This window comes from Callorhinus ursinus, unplaced genomic scaffold (assembly GCF_003265705.2).
Source record: "Callorhinus ursinus isolate GAN/ISIS: 27379988/994484 unplaced genomic scaffold, GSC_fseal_2.0 scaffold18, whole genome shotgun sequence".
In the NCBI taxonomy this organism is placed as follows: Eukaryota; Metazoa; Chordata; class Mammalia; order Carnivora; family Otariidae; genus Callorhinus; species Callorhinus ursinus.
The window spans coordinates 19,974,145-19,986,809 of NW_027397080.1; the positions used below are offsets into that span (position 1 = coordinate 19,974,145).

At 43.8% G+C, this 12,665-nt stretch overlaps 1 protein-coding gene across 12 annotated transcripts in view; it reads left to right on the top strand.

The window, feature by feature from the left end:
- Window positions 1-12,665, top strand: part of LUZP1 (leucine zipper protein 1) — a 100,532-nt gene that overhangs the window by 67,502 nt on the left and 20,365 nt on the right. The window lies entirely within an intron of this gene.

Sequence of the window (12,665 nt, forward strand, 5' to 3'; positions counted from 1 at the left end):
TTGAGAAAGTTACTGTTTTTGGTTGAGACGGTGACTGACTTAATATTTTAAAAAACAAAGCAAAATAAACAAAAACCTGTCTTGGTTGACAGCTAGCTCCTTTTCCTAGCCCTTCTGGATTCTGCACTCTAGTTATTTTCTTGGTTGTTGCTGACCAAGGCGGAGCGCTGTGAGGAAATAGAAGATCACACTTGTGTAGCCAACGGACCAAACTGAGTGGTCTTGGTCACCAGGGGTAGCTGGAGAATAGCTAGAGGAAGGTTCTCTGGAAAGGTAAAGTGATGGGGCGGCTGCTGACTGAGTCTGGGAACTGGTTCTAGGCATGGTAGTGACAGGACAGGATGTAAGAAAGGAATCTCAACAAGACCTCTCACTCGCAGGGTGACCCCTCCCAGGAGAGGGGGCACATCACACAGAGCTCGGGCTCTTCTTAAGGGAGTGGGAAACTTCGAGACAAACTCTTGCCCTGTTACTTGGTTCAGGATTCTTGGCACGCCTGGGTGGCTCAGTCGGTTAAGCATCTGCCTTTGGCTCAGGTCATGATCTCAAGATCGTGGCATCAAGTCCTGCATCAGGCTCCTGCTCAGAGGGGAGCCTGCTTCTCCCTCTGCCTGCCGCTCCCCCTGCTTGTGCTCTCTCTCTCAAATAAGTAAATAAATGTTAAAAAAAAAAAAAAATTGGTTCAGGATTCTTGTTCTGTTCCTTTCCCTAGAGCATTTTTCCTACCTCGGGGAACTGGGTTGGGAAACTCGTTCTGTTTGGGTGGTGTGGCAGCCGGCATTCGCTGTTCATAGATCTTTCTGATGGTATTATAGTCCCTTTTTATTGGAGCACCAGTGTTTTGTGGTTTTGTGTGTATGTTTTTTTTTTTTTAAAGATTTTATTTATTTATTCATGAGAGACAGAGGGAGAGAGAGAGAGAGAGAGAGAAGCAGAGGGAGAAGCAGGCTCCCAAGGAGCAGGGAGCCCGATGCGGGACTCGATCCCAGGACCCTGGGATCATGACCTGAGCCGAAGGCAGACGCTTAACCATCTGAGCCACCCAGGCGCCCTGTGTGTATGTTTTTATGTAAATTCTACTTAGTTAATATATAGTGTAATATTAATTTGAGGAGTAGAATTTAGTGATTCATCACTTACATATAACACCCAGTGCTCATCACAAGTACCCTTGTTACTGCTCATCCCCTGGCCACCTTCTCACCAGCAACATTTAGTTCTGTATAGTTAAGAAACATCAATGTTTTTTAATATACTTGGTGAGTTTGACCGGGCAGGTGATCATTTTCTTTAGCAAAACTTACTACGCATACCTATTGTACATAGAGTATTTTGTTATATACTGAGGCTTATGTTCTGGTGATACAAATTGACCACTTACTACATGCCTAGCACAATTCTTGGAGCTCAGCAGCTCTAAACAAAACAATACAGCAGTAAACAAACCAGGAAAAGTCCTTGCTCTCAAGGATTATATACCAAAGGGTAGAAACATAAAAAGAGAATGAATAACTAGATAGAAACAAACAGGTAAGTAGATAAATAATGTCCACTAGGTGATATGTGCCCAGAAGAACAAAAGCAGGGTCAGGTGGCCAAGTGATAAGGTGCCTGGAGGACTGCTCCTTTATGTAAGGAGATCAGGGAAGGCCTCTGATGAGGTGGTAGTTCCAGCCAAGATCTGAGGGAGGTGAGGGATCCAGCCGAGGATATCTGGGAGAAAAGCATCCCAGGCAGAAGGAACAGCAGGTGGAAGATTCCCAAGGTATGAGTGTAACTTGTCCTTGACAAGGAGGCCTGTGTGGCTGGAGTGGAGTGGGAGGGAAAGAGCAGTAGGAGGAAGAGCAGGGAAGCAGTGGGACCCAGATCAGGTAGATGCTCAGAGCCAGGGTAAGACCTTTGGAGTGGATTTTATTCTAAGTGAGATGGGGGAGGCACTGGAGAGTCTGAGCAGAGGAGTGAATGAGCTGACTTCTGTTTTGAAAGGCTTTGTCTGGTTGCTGTGGGAGAATAGACTGGAGCGGGGCAAAGGGGAGGGCAAGGCAGACAGTGTGAAGTGAAAGAGAGAGACCAGTGAGGAAACTCTTGCAGTGATAAGTACAGTCTAGGGGAGGGATGATGGCTTGGACTAGGGTCCTAGGGTGCATAGCCAGAAAGCAGTGGATTCTGGACATGTTTTGAAGGTAGGGTCAGATTCTAGATCTCCCTATAGAAATGTTTGATTTCTCTCTGGACTTAACCTTTAGGTCACATGGGTTTGAGGGATCAGTGGACACTTGACAGTAATCCCTGGTGAAATTCTAAAATTGACTGAGCAAGGGATGAGAACACAGTGTCCCCTAGAAGCCACTTGTGTTCACTAAGTAAGTCATGCTAACTAATAACAGTTCTTTGTTTTCTTTAAGTTCTGCCTAGTTTTTTGTTTTTTTTTTTTAAGATTTTATTTATTTATTTGAGAGGGTGAGAGAGATTGAGAGAACGAGTTGGGGAGTGGCAGAGGGAGAAGCAGACTCCCTGTGGAGCAGGGAGGCCAATATGGGACTTGATCCCAGGATCCTGGGCAGTCGCTTAATTGACTGAGCCACCCAGGTGCCCATGCTCTGCCTTGTTTTTATTTAAACGATAGCATCAGTACAAGTTTATTATAGAAATATAGAAAATAAAGATAAATAATAGGAAAAAATCAAACCATCCATAGATGATTACTACATATGACATTTTGATGTATGTCAGGACAATGCATTTTTGCAAAGATTATAGGTTGGATGGTCTGGAATATGCTACAAAGATAATGTGGTGTAAGTCTTACAATTAGGTTTTTAACATTTTCTCATGTGATCCCAAGACAAAATTTTGGGCTGGCTTACAAGCAGGTATTGTATAAGTATTAATAAGGGATCAGTGTTTACCAGGAAGGGCTGTTTTTAGTGGCATTCTGGATGGCTGTTGTTATAGTTTAACAGTTTGAACATAAGCACCAATGAAGATATAGAAAAGATGTGCCTATCATATTTACAGTGAATATTTGCAAGCTGGAATGTGTAGAAGTATTTAGACAGTCGAAACTATTGATTGAAACTAACTTTCAAGTTGTTGAAATACAAAAAATGGTAAATAATTTAAGCTAAAACTTCCATAGCACTTAAGATGGATGGGGTACTAGTCTAAGCACTTCATGCATTAACTCATTTGTACTTACAGTAACCCTCAAAGGTAGGTATTGAAGCACAGAGAAGTCAAGTAACTTATCTGAGATCACACAGCTAGTAAGTGGCAAAATCAGGGTTTGAACTTAGGCTTTCTAGCTCCAGTGTCTGTAATCTTTAATCCTTGTACCATACTGCCTACAAAAGATATAAGAAATAGTCCTATATTTGGGTTATTAAAATTAATTAGACTTAATAGCAGTTTATGTAAAAAAAAAATTCATTGTGAACCTACAGACTGGTAATGTGGCTGCCAGATTAGCTCATGCAGTCTTAGGTTCATTATTAAAACTGGATTAACCAGGTCATCTTTCAAATCCTCCCCCACCCCTTTACTCCATTGCTACTGTCTTAGTTCAGGCCCTTATTCTCTCTCTTGCCTTGACTATTACAGTAGCTGCCTAGTTTATCCTGTCAGACTGTTCTTTCAAAAATGCAGCTTTTTTTTTTTTTAAGATTTATTTATTTTAGAGAGAACGAGCACGCAGTATGGGGAGGGGCAGAGGGAGAGAGAAACTTAAGTGGACTCCATGCTGAGTATGGAGTCCAATGTGGGGCTCAATCTCACCACCGTGAGATCACGACCTGAGCCAAAACCAAGAGTCGGATGCTTAAGGGACTTGCCCCCCCAGGCGCCCCACAAATGCAGTTCTCATTGTGTGGCTCCCTTGCTGAAATCCTTTTGTCCAAAGCAGGTTGCACATTTGCTTCCCATGGCCACTTTTGGACATGTAGGATGTGTTGTGGAGGGTCTGTACAGTGGTGGTCTTTTTATTTCCTTTTTGAATTAGTTGGCCACATTTAAAAGACTCATATAAAAGTAGAGTGTGATCTCCTCTTGTAGCCAGTGTCCTACCAGGGCCCCGTCACTCATTGACATTATTGGCCTGATCTCTCTGGCATTTGCATTTGCAACCTCTGGCATAAAGGCTAAGTATCTTTCCTCGAATGTGTGGTACCCAGATCTGAAGACAATTCCTTAGATGTAGTTTGGTCAGTACAGGACACAGTCAGACTAATAGCTTCATTTATTTTCCAAAACATTTGTAAGGTTCCTTGCCTTGCTCCATCACAGTGTTCAGTGCCCATGAGGGGAAAAGCTCCAAGAGCCCCTGCTCTTGGAGCTCAGAGCCCAGAGCCCTAGAGAGGAATACAAACATATGAGCAAGGAAGCACCATGGGTCCAGAGATGGAAGTTCCTACAAGGTTTAGGGTGGAGCGTTGTGTTGTGGGAGGGGCTGTCTGAAAAGGCGGGAGAGGACCGGCGCCTTCGTGAAAGGTGGTCTCCTGGGAGTGAGGCAGAGGCGGTGCGAAGGAAGAAGGGAGGCTGAAAGCGCACTCGTAGACTTGTTCTACGAGTTCTACCCAGCCACCTCAGCCTCTGTGCCTGGTGGCAGATTGCAGGGGTCTCTGTTGCGCCCCTCTCTGCCCTCCATCCTCACCAGTTACCTGCTCTGTTCTCCTCGTGCCTCTCTGCTCAGTCCTGGGGGAGGAGGAAGGTTGCCCAGATGCAGCGATGTTTTGTCCCTCTCCTCCTCTCCTCACTTCTCTCCTCCTTTCCTCCTTTCTTTCCTTCCTAAAAACAGTTATTTTATATCCTTTACGTACCAGAGACTTTGAAGTGTGAAGAGACAGCAGTAAAAAACAGCTACAAACACGAAAAACCCTGTTTCTGGCATCATGGATTTTACATTCTAGTAAAAAGAGGCAGTAATCAAGTGGTTAAGTGTGCTTTAAAAAAAGGAAAAAAAAAAAAAAAAAAAAGGACCTGTCCAAAGATGGAATGAGCTGCCTTGGGAAGAAAGAAGTGTCCTGCCTGTTGTTAGAAGTGTTTGAAAAGGAGTGGAGTGGCTACTTGCAAGGTACCTTCTGCGAAGAGCGGAAGGTTGGATCACAGGGTCTCTAAATCCTTTCCCACCTGGAGAATCTTTCTGTGCTAGGTGGGCTACTAACTCTTGAGGTTTGCATATCTAAAACATGAATTTGTGCTTCTGGGAAAAATAATTGAAGCCCAGTCATGACATAGAAGCCCTCAGGAAGAAGTGGAGATGTGGGCAGCCTAAGGGTTTAAGACAGGTGACTAGAAATGGTTGGGAGGAAACTGCTTAAAAATAGTCTTCCCATTTTCCTTTCGATCAGGGGTTGGCAAATGGTGGTCCACAGGCCCACTGCCTGTTGTTGTAAATAAAGTTGGATGGAAACACAACCGTGTCAGGCACTACACATTGGGTATGACCGCTTCATGCTATAGTGGCAGAATTGAGTAGTTGGGACAGACCCCGACTTAGGTATTACAAAGCCTAAACTATTTACTATTAAACTAATACTTCTGTGTACACTCTCATACTTCCCAAAATTGAAGTGTAATTAACATGCTGCATTGTATTAGTTTCAGGTGTACAGCAGTCAATTCAGTCTTTCTACTCCGTGCTTACCACGATGGATACTGTCAGACTCTGAAGACAACTTGCCGACCCCTTACTTCAGGGACTGTTGGGAAGAGGAAGTGTGAATCATTGGTAGCTGTGTTAGGGGGAAAGGGCAAGGCAGGTTTGATTATGTTCTATTTCAGACCTTCCTGGTCCAGGAGGACAGGAAGAAGAGCCAGTCTCCAAAATGCTGGATAGGGCCATTTGGAACTGGATTCAAGAACTTTGGCAGAAAGGAGCCCTGAGTGAGAGAGAATTGGTGCTGGATCTTTCTAGTGTGGATTGGAACTGAGCTAGACACCGGTGTGGGGGGCAAGTTTGCATTAAAGGATGGGACCACCCTTCCCTCTCTTCACTTTCCTATGATTCCTGAGGTTTAATATCAATCATTTCCTTCCCCGAATCCACCCTTGGGCACAATTAGTCACTTCTTCTGAGCTTCCAGTGCAGCCTCTATCAAGTGGTAAATGGTGCTAAGGGAAAAAAGCATGGTAGGAAGAAAGGAAGTGTAAGATTGTCAGGGAGTTTGCTTTATTATTGTTTTATAATTAGTTCTTGTGCAAGGGCCTGGCAAGGGTCAGGTCTTGATAATCTGTCTAGCACTTGGCAAAATACTAGGAACATCATAGATGTTCCATAGATGTCTACTTCAATTAATGAATTTTACCTGGATAAACATACTAGGGCATGTGGGAGGCACTGGGAAGAGAGGCATCTGCCCCTTCCTTTTGGGTGGTCTTGGAGGTAGCAAAGCATTTCTTACTCTGGTTATGCTTAGGGCCAAAAGATCAGAGAAAAGTGACACTCTGACCCCATTTTCTTGTTTTTCCTGGGCATGGAAGGGCTGATTTTAGTGAGAGGCTATTTCTAGGAGGATTTTGCTGGTCAAACTTACCTTAGGTCTGCAAAGGAGTTTTCAGAGTTCTTTAGCGGACTGCTGTGAGGTAGGTCAGGTTGGTATTTTATTTGCTCAGAGGAAGGTGCTGGGGCATAGAGAAGATCATTGATTTGGCCAACAGGTTAACATTCTCAAAGACGATGGATTATGGAGGTAGACTTGGGTTCAACATCTGGCTGTCTTCCTTGCTAGCTGTGTGACCTTCGGAGGTCAAAGGTCCCAGTCCCATAATATTATTGTGAAGGCTGAATAGAATAGTAGTGATAGGTACTGTTGGTTGTGATTTATGCGCAGGGCATTCTGCTAAGCCCTTTACATCTCCTGGGATTACCATACTTGATGGGAAGAGAAAGCCTCAGAGAGGTAATTTGTTTAAGAAAAAGTAAGTGGTAGATCTGGGATTCCTAGAGAAAGCATGTATTTAATATATTGTCTGTAATACAGTAGTGCTCCATTGGTGGTTGTCCTCTGTACCTTTTTGTTATTGGTCTGTGTATAATCAGAACTCCTCACTTTGTAAAAATGCTTAAGAGTTTCCAGGAAGGTGATTCTACACAATGGGAAGAATCCTGGATAGACAATTGGGAGACTAAAGTTCTTACCTTTACTGAGTTGCTAGAGAAACCATAGTATTTATCTCTGAGTCTCAGTTCCTTCGTTTTTTAAAATAAGGGGATTGGGCCAGATTGGTGGTTTTATTTTAAATAAAAGCAGTGGAACTCTTTACTGTCATATGGGGGAAACCCAATATGTTAAGAAGCTAATATGAGTTGCTTTGGCTGATGAAGTGAATGAAGGAGCCTGAAGCTCAGCCTGCTGAAACCACCGTCCTTGTTCTCTTTCCCCTGGATGACCTCTGAGGGGATTTGCTGAGCCCGGTTTGAAAACCAGTGGACTGAATGATCTTTGAGAGCTACATTTTGGCTCAAATCCCATTCTAAGGAGTGGAAAAAGGTCCAGGATTTCTTTTTCCCCTTCTTTCCAACATGTGGTCCAATAACTAGAGCTAGACAGCCTGTGAATGATGTGGTTTTTGGGTATTTATGCCCCATTTCCATGCATAGACCTGAAAGCCAGAAGGGGCAGAGTCCAAACAGGAAAAGCACTGGGACCGAGACGCGGCAGGTGGCACTGGGCTTAGGATGAAGTCATTCAGAGCATCATCACAGGACCTGGTATCTGTGCTGGCCTATCTGCTCTTGCCAGTTGTTTTTGCCTTTGTAATCCATGAGTAGCTTGTTGACATTTTTATTATTTTGTGTTAATGGTTAGTGCCAAAGGGCTGATAAAGTCATTTAATAATTGGGGGGCTCATTCAGCCATTCATTCATCAAATTTTAAGCATTAATTATGTGCTTGGCTTCCTGCTGGGTGCTAAGAATAGAGTGGTGAATAAGAAACAAATGGGAGACAAAAGGGGAAAATGCCACTTGAATACAGCACATTGTGTGCTGTGGTGGGGCCGGTACAGCGCACGCACTGTAAGAGCGAGGAGAGGCCCTGATCTGGCCGACGATTTGGGGAGGGAGGTGCTCCAGGAGCTTCCAGGAGGAGGTACTGTCTAAGGTGGGATTTGGAGAAATGAGAAAGATTACCAGTCAAGCTAGTGAAGGCCTGGAGGGGTGGGAATGCAAGGTCTGTGGGCTGCAAGAGTGCACGTGGCGTTTGAGAGGTGGGCAGGGCCAGATCCTTTGGGGCTGCACACGCTTCGTTGGGGACTTTGGTCTTCATCTTGAGAGCAGCAAGGACCTTGAAAGGCTTTTGAGTAGTGGTGTGTAAGAACTCCTTCTCTTCACGTTGCCAGTAAGTGTTTGCTGGATAGTTATTGGCCTTAGCTATTTCAGTTCTTGTGCTGTGCTGACTGGCTCATATCTGAGTTTTGAACAGAACGTGTAAAATTGGCACTAAAAGCTAAATGAATAAACAAGCAATAGGATTCCTGGATTCTACTTATTCAGAATTAGAATTGGTAAATGAGCTATACTAAAGTTGAACATTTCTCTTTTCTGGAAAAGGAATTTGTTTATGAAAACTGTAGTATAAGTGAGAGTTGCTGAGGGAGATGTTTCAGGTTGGGGTAAGCTGTGTTTTTTTTTAAACAGCTTTATTGAGATCTAATTTATGTATCAAAGTTCATCTCTTTAAAGTACAATTTAATGGCTTTCTAGCATATTTATGAGGATGAACTGATTCAGAGCACTTTGTAGAAACATCATGTATCATTTGTTTTCTAATAACTTATGTCAATATAGATCCTTTTAAAATTGGTTTATGGCCCATATTTATTCATTTCCCATTTCCTTCACCCTCTGTATAAACTGGTCAGGTGTTTTGTGTTTTTACTGGACCACTAGGCAAAAGGCCAAAAACAAGTGGCACTTGAAGTAGGAAAAGTGGATGGGAAGAAGGGAAAAGGTTCTTTTCTTATATAAATGTATGTAGGGTTTTTCATTCCCTTTTTGAGAATGAGGAAGTATATAAACTGGAAAGAGAAAGGAGGGAGACCAAAAGAAGCAAGGAGAAGACAGAGGGAGACGGACTCAGGAAGCAGAGTGGCAAAGAGAGAGAACCAACCGGGGAGAGGGCAGGATCCTGGAGGCTGAGGGAGGGGGGAGGCAGGGAGGCTCTGTAGTTCTAGCACCTCCTCGGCCTTGGCGGTTTTAGGGCTGCGCATGGGCTCCATCTGGCGGCTGGCGGCGTACAGTGCGGGCAGGGAAGGGATCTTAGGGTTGGAGACAAGTGGCTTTTGGCATTTCCTCAAATCTTTCTCTTTTGCCCTGGGTTTTCTTGTGGGATCACTGCTGAGGCAATTCTTCTCTTCCAAGTGGTGGCTATTTTTCTGTTATGGCTCAGACGGTGTTCCCTCACTCCTTCCACCTGGTTTTAAATCTAATCTCATCAGACTTTTTCACCTCACACCCTTAGTGCTGCTCACCTTCTGATGCCTCAACCCCCCAAAGTGCCTCTGAGTTCTCAGTGACTTTAGCTTCTTATTTAATGTCACTCTTTCCAGCTCTTGTTAGTTTGTGGTGCTTTCAAGGTACAGTTCTGTGGTCCTTGCAGTGCCTTTGCCTCTCGGTTGTTTCTCTCTCCAGCGATCTTCCTAGCCCATCCCGGCTCCTAGCAGTCCCATGATCATGGTCATCTGTGACCACAAACTTCAGGATTTTTATTTTTGTTTTTTTATTAAGACTGTCTTGGGCGGCGCCTGTGGGTTGTTTTTGGCTCAGGTCATGATCCCAGGGTGCTGGGATCGAGCCCCATGTTGGGTGCTTCTCCCTTTTCCCTGCCCCCCCCCCACGCTTGTGCACTCTCTCTCTCTCAAATAAAATCTTAAAAAAAAGAAAAAAAAGACTATCTTGGGGGCACCTGGCTGGCCCAGTTGGTGGAGCATGAAACTCTTGATCTTCAGGTTGCAAGTTGGAGCCCCATGTGGCTGTAGAGATTACTTAAAAAAAATAAAATATTTAAAAAAAGGAAAAAGACTATTAGAGTATTTTTTGGTTCACAGAAGAATTGAGGGGAAGAGATTTCCCATATACTCCCTGCCCGCCTGCCTTCCCCGTTACCAACATCCCTCAACAATGTGGTACATGTTACAACTGACAGACCTACATTCACACACTATAATCACCCAGGGTCTGTAGTTTATGTTATGGCACACTCTTGGTGGTGTACATTCAGTGGGTTTGGACAAATGTATAATGACATGTATCCACCATTACTGTATCATATAGAGTAGTTTCACTGCCCTAAAAACCCTGTGCTCCACCTATTCATACCTTAGTTTTTGACATTCTCCATTACTGCAACCCCTTGGTAATTTCAGTTCCTAGAGATCTCCCCTCTGATGACCATCTCCTGTCTTTCAAGCTCACTGCTGCTAGTACCCTGACTCCAATGATCCTTCAGCCCTTTGTTGGCACCTTCAGTTCATTTGGTCCTATTACATTTTCACTGTTCTTCACATGTTCTCATCCCTCTTTACCGAACGAGCTTTAAGTTCTCTTGCACATGGCTGTATGTGGCCTTCTCTTGCTTTGTTATATTTGTAGAGCTCCAGCCGGGTTCAGTCCAACTCTGTCTCCTCTGTGCCTTCATCTGGTCGGCTGAACAAGACTGGATATAGAGATAAAACCTTACTGATTGGATTCACTTTAAATCATAACCGTGAATTTTAAGTGGGCCCTTAATGTTGCCCAGCAGGCATTCACTATTTCCCCACTCACCTAGCTGACCAGATCTGAAACCGGTAATACTTTATCCCCCATTGCCACTTTAAGATGATGACCTTGCTTTCTATTTCAGTGAAGACACAAAAACTACCTGAAGAGGACTTTGCTGGACCTCCTACCGCCGTACCTGCCTTCCCACCTGCCCGTTAACACGTACGCTGCATCCTCCTGCCTGTCACCACGTATACACTGCTGAAACCTTATGCTGGAGCCCCATTTTCTCTCTTCTACCCAAGAACATTGCTCTAGAATGTTTCCACCGGTTTTTCATAACTTGTCAAATTTTCCCTTTTTTCCTGGATCATACTCTTATCAAATACACCAACATACTTTTTCTTGCATCTTTAAAAAAAAAAAAAAAAAAAAAACCAAACCTTGATGCCACTCTTTCTGTCAGTGGCCTGCCCACCTATTTGCTCTGCTATTTATTTATTCATTTTTTATTTTTATTTGCTGTGCTGGGCGCCTGGGTGGCTCAGTTGGTTAAGCGACTGCCTTCGGCTCAGGTCATGATCCTGGAGTCCTGGGATCGAGTCCCACATCGGGCTCCCTGCTCAGCAGTGAGTCTGCTTCTCCTTCGGAACCCTCCCCCCTCTCATGCTCTCTCTCTCATTCTCTCGCAAATAAATTAAAAAAAAATCTTATTTTTATTTGCTGTGCTTTTTAACAGAATTAAAAAATCATCTAATATTTGTTATCTCCAATTCATCACCTTATTTTCTCTCTTAACCTCATTCTAATAAAACTTTCACTTCCATCACTTTACAGTGCTGCTCTTGTCAGGGTGACTTCCATGTTGGAAAATTTAGTGGTCTGTTCATAGCCTTCATTTTACTTGAGCCATCAGCTTCACTTGACAGAACTGAGCCCCCTTCCTCCTTCAAAGGCTTTCTTTGCTGGGCTTCCATGATACTATATTCTCTCCCAGTTTTCCTTTACCTCACCACTTTGCTTTTGTGTCCTTTGCTGCTTACTCTACATTTCCACCAGTAAAAAATATTGGCCACCTTGGGGCTAAGATCTTTGACTTCTTGATTTCTCTGTATTCACTCAGTTCCTTGACAGTCTCATCCAGATCATGGTTTTCTAAGCCATCCATTCATTGTTGACTCACAGATTTATACATTCAGACCGTTCTCTCCTGAAATCCAGCCTTCTGTATTCAAACAGCCTCTTGAATGTCTCCATTTGGATGACTAATTGATATTTCATAAATAATATGTCCCAAACCAAATTCCTGATCTTCCTTCTCAGACTGCTTCATCCAGTCATCCCTGTTGGAATTGATAACAATTCAGTCCTTCTACAAATTCAGTCCAAAACCCTTGGAGTTTCTTTTTTTTTCTTTTTTTTTTTTTTTTAAGAGCTTTGTATTTTCAAGACTGATTTATTTTTTAGAGAGCATGAGCGGGAGGGGCAGAGGGAGAGAGAATAGACTCTGTTCTGAGCAGGGAGCCTGACATGAGGCTTGATCTCATGACCCTGAGATTATGACCTGAGCTGAAACCCAGAGTTGGATGCTCAACTGACTGTGCCCCTAGGCGCGCCCCTCCCTCTCAGAGTCACACTTCACTTTGCCATCCAAGAGCAAGTACTGTGATTCTCCTTTCAAGTGGCCAGAGTCGGACCACTTCTTACTATGTGTGTGGCCACTGTCCTGGGCCAGGCCACAACTGCCTTTTGCCTGGATTACTGCTCTCACCCTTAACCTCTATGGTCTGTTTTGAGCACAGCAGTCATGTCGGTCTGTCTCTTGTTTTACAGGTCATCTATTTCTATTTTTTGTTATTGAGGTAACATAGGGTGTACAAACCTTAAGTTATATAGCTTGGTGGCAGGAATCTGCCATCCATAGAACATTCCCTGGCAGCCTCCTCCTAGTCACGGTCTCCCCAGA